The 8694-nt window shown below is 43.6% G+C and overlaps 1 long non-coding RNA gene across 2 annotated transcripts in view; it reads right to left on the bottom strand.

Moving 5' to 3' along the window:
• Positions 1–489: 489 nt before the first annotated feature.
• The window catches only part of LOC138471809 (uncharacterized), a 33321-nt gene continuing 25116 nt past the window's right edge, over positions 490–8694 (bottom strand). The window contains exons 5-8 of one of the 2 annotated variants that reach the window (XR_011268515.1): positions 7457–7546; positions 7039–7126; positions 1531–1616; positions 490–984 (exon numbers count right to left, since the gene is read on the bottom strand). This is a non-coding gene — a long non-coding RNA (uncharacterized lncRNA). The remainder of the gene's footprint in view (positions 985–1530; positions 1617–7038; positions 7127–7456; positions 7547–8694) is intronic. The other variant, XR_011268516.1, reaches the window with a different exon arrangement.

Genomic DNA, 8694 nt, shown 5'->3' with positions numbered 1-8694 from the left:
TCACCATGATCAGCTATCCATTAATTCAACCATTCACAACACCCAAGAAAACACAAGCTGCCCCCCCCCCCAAAGAAATCAATAGCACAATCAACCTATTAATTCACAAGATCAACTATATAGTTCCACACACAAGAGCACTTGCATCTTCAGTGTCACAGAGCAGCGTGTGAGCTACAATTACGTTGTCGATTAGTAGCTGGGGTTGACGCAGCAACCAAACTCAGTTGTGGGGATGTTCCAATTCCATTGGTTTTGTTTAAAGACCGTAATCTGAGAGAGAGAGAGAGAGAGAGAGAGAGAGAGAGAGAGAGAGAGAGAGAGAGAGAGAGAGAGAGAGAGAGAGAGAGAGAGAGAGAGAGAGAGAGAGAGAGAGAGAGAGAGAGAGAGTGTGTGTGTGTGTGTGTCTGTCTGTGTCTGTGTGTCAATTCATTGTCCAAACAGGCATGACCCATCATACTGTAACAAGGACACACTGTTGAGAAGCCATTGTGATAGAGTTGAGCTTGTCAAATTAGATCTGTCCAACAAAACATTTGTCACAGACAATTGACCGTTACTTTATAGTGCAATATATAGTAGTCCAAATTTTTTGTATTTGTTGCACCGCTACATCTTTGGGAACTGCAATAGTACACCGAGACATCTGCAGATTTAGTCTTGAAATTGTCCAGGTGAAGAGGCAGGTTCTGAGGAAGGAACGTAGGAGGAATGAAGCACTAGCCATCCCTGCCAAAAGACTTTTACAGCTTTTGTGAACAGCCATAATACGTTTTGGAATAGTCAGTTTCCACCCATCAGGTTTTACAATATAATTCTCTTTTTTTTTGTTCACTGCATCTTCTTTTAGTTCACTCCAGATTCCATCAGTAGCTGCTTTTACTCCTCTACCTTTCTTTTTAAAGCCTCAATTAGCCCCTCTGCATCACAATAGATTTTCAATATTTCGTAAAATGTTTGCTGTCCCTTGGTACGGTTTCTTGGCTGCGGGTATAAAAAAGGCAAGTTAGAACTTCATAATGTGACTGCCAATGCAACATTTTGCTTGAACTGTACACGGGGGTAAGTGACTCCCCTTAAGCGCAATCCTATCCGTCCCCTTGGATTTTTGCTTATTCTTGCTCTCCCCTTGGCGCTTTCCCTCCCACCCCACGCAGCTACCCACAACTCAGTCTAGCTGCACACATACTCTGACCTGCACTACGGTCCCTGAGGGCGTTCAACCCATAGCGCTTTGCCAATAACATGAGAAATCAGTAGACCATCTGTACTTCGGAGTTAGTCTTACAGATGCTGTAAAAGAGTGGTGGGCATTGTGCAGCAGTCATCTGTATGTGTGAAAAAAGGGCAAAGCCTCAGACGTCAGATGTACCCTCCTCCCCCCAAACATCAAATAGATGAAAAAAAAGAATACATTGCTTATCTGACTAGAAAAGGAGGACTGCCTTGAAATCCTTTTCTTCACGCATTTCTCTTCTACTTTCATCAAGACACTATCAGCCATTTACAATTAACTGCACCAGGAATTACCATAGGCTCAAATTCCCCATCCTTTCAAATTCAGAGAATTGTCGGAATCATAGCACATTAAAGAGTGCCATGATTAGAATCCTTGCCTAAAAGAAGAAACGAAAAAAGAAGAAAAGAAAAAAAAATAAGTAAATTTAGTATGTTCCACAGGTCTGTAGCCAAAACCATCAATGTATAGTGGGCTTGCGATGGATGTTCCTGCCCGACGTGTCCTGCTTTGAGAGTGAAGCAGCAACTTCCTACAAGACTTCTCCCATTGTGGCTTTAACTAGTTGCATCTACTTGCTTATAAAATTAGAGGTGGGTGTTCTAGAGAGGCAATACGTTCTTAACTGCAGGGCTCTTGGGGTCAGCAGTCTTCCCCCACCCCATAAGCATTGCTACTGTACCATAAATTATGCATTACAGCCGAACTAGTGCAGCGCTCCAAGCAGTGGAAAAACCCTGCAAAAAACGTATGGGGCGCGGGGTGTAAACTCAGCATAAAAAGGCAAAGCAATTAGCAGCACTCCTTTCACACCCAGGTCAGAAAACCCCTGCTACATCGCTAGTACTCGGACACACAAGGCTGCTGAAAAATCCAGAAAAGCAAGAACATAGCTCCAAGCTCCACAACATCTAACGAGAATGAACTAAACCCACCAATGGAGGAGAAAAAGATTATAATAAAGAACACAACCATAAAAAGCAGTCCACCCAGAATGACAGGGATCAGTAGCCCTAGCAAGCATTCAATAAGTTCACAGGCAAACTATCTTCAATTAACTGCTGATGTCAATTGGTTGGAAAAAACTTTATTGAAGGGGCAATAAAATCCCTACGGGAACCTCCCCTTTATAGAGAATGTGATAAGTAGAACTAGAACATGCTGACAGAATTGCCCCTATAGAGCGTGATCCCTTGCCACCCAAAATGGGGCTGTGTGAAGTGGGCAGGGAATCCAATATTGTTGTCTATGGCAAGAGATGCCCCTAGGGATTTAGCGTCTGGACTGTTCCCTTGAGTGTTTGCACCCCTTCACATAATACAGCCAGGAACATTTTTTGTGTAATTCATTTGGACTCGGAGAGACCTCATTATGAAGCATTGAACAAAAATGTGAAACTGACACTTGAAGGTAGCAAGTCAATATATTTAATATCACTTCTCTACCAGCTTTGATTCTTATTACACCTGCTATGGAAGCAGCAATTATAACGTAACATATTACCAAACATGTGAAGAGTGTTACTGCGTAAACTGAAAGTCTGGTTTACGTTTAATAAAGATAAAGTACAATTTATCATTTTCAGATACAAGCTTGAGCAACATGGAGTTTATGTTATGTTGGTCTATACTAAGCTATGGTATGATCAGGAGTGGTGTAACATAATAAAGCACACCTTCAGTCTCAGAATAATTTAATACGGTTCAACTTCCACATTCATAAACTCACGCTTTTTAGGCTTTGCTGGGCTGCATGCAAATTGACCACAGCATCCTATCGATCAGGCCTGCTTGCCTTCGCTCGTGCCTTCTGCTCGGGGACCTGCAATGGACGTTTCTTCCCAACCCCCACAATTTCTTCTGCAGAGCTGTGTGTGTGTTAGCTCCCATTTCTGCACATAATGTGGCAAAGATGGGCTGTTGTAGCTTAATAAAATGTACAATTTTACAACAGAAGTCAGCACCCCTGAGAGTCCATTCCCCATATTGCACACAGGCAAAGCTTCCCAGGGGATCACGCAGTGTGTCCACAAAAGATGTGGAGCAGCTACTGCCAACACTTTTGCTTTTAACCAGGTTCTAGCACCACACATTGAAGAAGCACCACCCATACTAATACCAACACAATGTAGTTGCTCTGCCCTGAATTGGTTTACAAAATATTTCTCCACTATTTCTTTTCCACAGCAGTACCTCACAAAAGCAATCAAATGAGCTGCTTTTGAAACGTCAGGGGCCTCATCCAACTGTAGAGCAAACTCACTGTTTCAAGAGTGATAAATTCTGTACGGATATCAGAGGGCAGGTCAGTGAGGCGACGGAGAATTGTGGTGTCAGACATAAGGATAATTCTGTGAAGGGCTTTTTGGTTTTGCCCAGATAATGTGGTAAGCTTCCAAAGCATTTGCAGGTACAGAGGCCACATTTTTAACAGTGTCCTTTTGCTTTTGTATGCCTTGCAGCTGCCGTACAAACAAATCCTGGCTCTTTGATGCTAACAAATCCTGGCTCTTTGATGCTAAATCGGTATGTTTTGTTTCCAAATGTAGCGCCACAAACCACACACTGCAGCTTAACCTGTCCAGCAACTGCGATCCATGTGAACCCAAAGTACAAATAAGAGACATATTTCCGTGTTTTTGCATTTCTTTTGTCTGTTTTCACCTCTCCTGCTTTTCGTTTGAGATTCCTACCATCTTTGGGTACTAAGAATCAAGGCAGGTCCATGTGATATTTCTGCATTTTGAAGCACAAACACTAAAAAAGAAAGTTTTTGTTCCGACCATTTCTTTTATTGGCTTTAAAATGCGGAAATATCACATACTACCACCCCCCTCCTTACCCATCCGCTCGTTAATGGGGGAGGGGTTAACCCCAAACCCCAATTTCAACACCCACCACCCCCCCATCAACACACACGCCCTACCCACAAACATACATGCACACACACACAGTCCAAAACTCACCTATGCCTCCTGCAATGACTCAGAGCTGGGGCTTACAGCGCCCGTCTGCCCCTGTGCTCGGCAGGGGTTTGACAAGCATGATATTCAATTTAGAAAGACCACTCTCGGCAGTCATGGAGCAGTCTTTCAAAATCGACCCCCCACCCCCAATTAGTACAGTGAAAAAGATCTTTTCACTTAGTACCAACGATCAATCTAAAAAGGAGCCAGAATCTGAAAACATTGCAAACCCCCAATTTAAGTCACATTAGATTTTAAAAAGCATTTCAAATTTTCAAAATGCTTCAAAAGATTTCAAATGGCAAATGTTAGGGAGAATTCTCATTTATGGCCAATTTCCCTTACCTAGTGAGTCCCTCAGCAGCTTTGCTGGATTTCTGGGGTTTATTTTTTCCACCTGGTAAGAGTGTGAACCTTTTTTCCCCCACTTTTACATGTGTATTGCAACTGTTTTGTGTGATCTTGGGCTCTGGAGCCACACCACTCCATGAGCCCCACTTTGTGTGCGTGTTACACAGCATCTTCAGTGCAGCGACACAGGGTTGTCTAAGACTTCCCCACCATTTTTCTGGGGCTGACTACTGTCCCCCAGAAACAGATAAAGTTGTCATTTACTTTTTGAAGTCATTTAAACTGCAGACCCAGTACACCCAATCTTACATGGAGTACTGGAAGGGGTTAATTCCTACTCCCTTTTGTCTGCGCCTCTTGGAGCTTTGTTTCCCTGCCTTAACACTAAGACTTGGCTGGTGGCAGTGGTACCTACCCTATCTTTTCTATCACGGTTATATTATATAAACGTGGTACTGTTTTAGGCTATTGGGCGCTTGACCAAATACTTATTAATTTGGCTGCGGTCGGGTTTTATCGCCATTTCTTTTTGTTAAGATCCTTCTTGTGGTTTACTTTGTGCGGGAAACCATGTTTGCCTTCTTTGTTCGCCGACCTTTGGCGGGCTTCTGTCCAGAAGTCCTCCTTTGGCGTCTGGGTGTCTAGGTGGGCTGAATGCGAGGGAGGGGTGTAGTCACCCCCTGCACAGGGTCTCCGTGGGGACCCAAGTCACACTTTGTCTTGATTGGCCGAGGTGGTTCTCCGGGCCGGACAGCCCCCTTGCTGAGTGATTGACAGCCAGGCTGTGTGAATGGGGGATTTTGGCATAAAAGGCAGGACTCTTGGGCTGGAAGTCAGAGTCCCCACCGGAACTGCAAGGAACCGAATAGAAGTGGAGAAGAAGACGGCTGCTGCAACTCCCGAGTCCCGGTGAAGCCCTGCTGCAGTCCTGAGCTATCTACCCTTCAACAAGAGAAGATCCAGTCTGGAGTATTCTTCCCTTGAGCCTGGTGGGATCAACCAGCTCACCTTCTTCAGCCAGAGGATCCTCTTCTTGGTCGAAATCGCTGCACACAGCTGTAGTGGTCCGGAGAGCCATTTGAAGAGCCTCTCCTGTTTTAAAGGTGCGCACCTTTTATTCACCATTGCTTTGCTGCTGCTGGCCTCATCCCTGGGTAGTGCAGATCGCTCCAGACGGCGTCCTCCTTGTCCCCACGACTAAGGCTCCAGGAACCGTGAGTCTGCAGGAACAACTGCTGTGGCACCAGCTTTTCTTCGAACAAAGAAGGTACTGTGTCCGACTTCAAGGGACTAGGGTGAAACCTTTTTCCTCACCAAAGGGGTGTCCTTATCTTCCTTCCCCCTTATAACTTTTGCCTCCCTTTTGACAATATCCAAGTACTCCTGGCAATCTCGAATCGTGAACTGTTCTAACCTTGTGATCCCCGACAACAGGACACCTGTCCTATTGACACTGGCGCAGACCTTTTGACTTTTATCTACGTTTTAGAAAGTATCCTCCGATTCTATCCTGCCTTGACAAAAGTATTGCCTATGATTTTCATCCCCCATTTTCTTGTGTTAATTCATGTACTAAGTGTGTTTGACCTCAGTAACATTTCTTCTCGCAGGTACGCCTTTCTTTAGTAAGACCGAACTGTCATTACTGTCAAAAAGTGATTGCATAATAACCCACAGGAACGTCTGTTTCACAACACCGGTCCGTCAAATACAATGTGCTTACCTTGAATTGAACTGCATAAGGGGAATTAGTTGTGTGTAGTATATTTGAAATTGTTTTAATTTAATAGAAGTGAAGTGTTTTATGAACAGATGGTTTAAAAATAAATGTACTTATATTTTTTAACCTGAAACCATGAGTCAGTGTTTGCTTGAGTCACAGTAATTGTAGTCCTTTGGGTAATCTCCATTACTGCTCATTTGGTCTTGAGATAAGTTTGGCTGCCACGCTACTGATACCACTCTGAGTAGTACAGGCTTGTACCAAAGGTGAAATTGTACTGACACCTGTAGTCTTAATCTTGTGTAGTGGTCCCTAAGGGCACTGCCCAGGATTCTGCGTAACAGCAAACACCACATGCAATGAATTAAAATGAACCACATAAAAAGGCTGGGGAAAAAAATACTTTTTTAAAAAGCCCCCTAAAGAAACCATGTGAACAGCTTGGGGGAAATAAACTCAGCAAAAAAACAAAAACAAAAAATAATAATTTCTAAATAAATTTAAAAAAAAAAATTAAAAAAAACCCTCAAAAATACTGGCTGGAAAAAAAATGAAATAAACACACACATTGATACAAGTCACAGAAGACTGTTCAGATCGTGAAGTTCTAGCTCCAATTTTTATTTTTTTAAGTGTGGTCCTGGACAAGGCCCCACATTGGTGGCAAAAACCACAACTGGATGCACTTTGCACAGGGCCGATATAAAACTTCAGCACTTCTACTCAACCAATGGTACACAGGGAAAAGAAATAAATACTTGCCTGCGTGACTGGGTGAAGTGCTTCACTGGATTTTTCATGCTGGGACACGGGTGGAAAGGTTGACACACCAACGTTTTGAGCAATGCTGCTGCAATGAAAACAGTTAGCCAAGGATACATGGGTCTACCTGGGACTTCAAAATATTAAGATTAGATGAGCAGGGGTTAAAACCAGCTCCTGGGGGTTAGGCATCAGCTAGTAAGCAGGACATAACGCTGGGAAACCAGGTGAGACTACACAGTCCACTGTAAATGCAACTCCCACATGAGACGTGAACTTTCAGTACCGCCCCAAACTGGACATGAGAAAGTAACAGCCTCAAAAATTGTTTTGAACTGTGACTTCTAACTATAACTTTAGAATTGCCCCACCATCACCCATAGCAAAATGCAGTAGCTTTAAAAAAAGGCATTCTTACCGTCAGCAAGTCCTACTACAGATGTCAGGATTTTTTATGGTGCCATTGCTGCTGGTTGTAGCTCAGCAGGTTGACAGACTGTTGCTGAGACTGTATATATGGAAAATATACATGTGTATTGATATATTGTTGTTTCCACCAAAACAATAAAAAGAAATATATGCTAAACTTGTTCGATTACTTTTATTACTTATAAAAAAGCAAGTGCTATAAAATGTGTTTGGCCAAGGGATGGGTTGGGGTATTTCTGCCTCTAGTGAAAACCAAAAGTTGGCACCCACAAACCCAGTTTAATTTCCCAGTAACTGCTGTCTGCAGAACGGAAGCATTTGAGATTGACCAGTTTGATAAACATAACATCGTTATAATCGATGATAAAACACAAAGCAAGGGGCACACAAATTGTATTGGTGTGGTGCTCAGACCCAAACAAATAATAATCTCAAAGAAAACTAGCGGATGCAAGTTCAGCAGCGTTTGAGATTGAAAATTACTTTTTTCCTCTGAACGTGTAAAATGCACATTTGAACAACAATAATGTGTCCTGCATGTAGAATGCCTGCTTTCCACAATGACCCACCCCTCCCCGCCACAGTGATGTTCATGGCCCATTGATTTCCGTGGTGTCCCTTTCAGGACAGACGAAAACAAACGGGATTAACAAAAATCCCGAAATCTCTGTGTGACTACAGCCGCCGACGAACCCCTGCATGCGCATTTGCACTGCAACATTCTACTACGTCATAGTCTGCAACCTCTGCTCAAAGGTTTTTTTTAATAGAAGTTTTGCCCATGAAATTACCTGCAACCGACACAAGGATTGCCTTCATCTAACCGCACGATTCAAAAAAATGGCAGGCGCAACGCGGCATCACAACGAGGCAGCGCCCCCATTGCCAGGCAACTGATTCTTTTAATCCAATAGGATCCACCGGCAGGCGGAAGCCGGCCTCAAGACGACAGCCAAGATAAAGGCCATGTGTGCCCATGGGAACCGCATGTTTAAACTTTTATGGTGAGCTTCTGTGCACAATTTATCACATTGCTGCTCTCCAACCCACTGCAGCACCATCAGCACGCTTCACTCCTACCGACGTGCCCATTCCGCCCCTCGCTTATGGCACCCGCTGCACGCAACCTTGCCTTGATTTTATCTAGGACCGGCTACGGCAACCCACTACTTGCAGGAACCAGCTCAAGAAACATCAAAAAAATTACAGGTTGTTAAAAACAATTAG

The sequence above is a fragment of the Ambystoma mexicanum genome, chromosome 8 (assembly GCF_040938575.1).
Source record: "Ambystoma mexicanum isolate Mex_15411 chromosome 8, UKY_AmexF1_1, whole genome shotgun sequence".
NCBI lineage: Eukaryota > Metazoa > Chordata > Amphibia > Caudata > Ambystomatidae > Ambystoma > Ambystoma mexicanum.
This window is presented reverse-complemented; position numbering and strand designations above follow the sequence as displayed.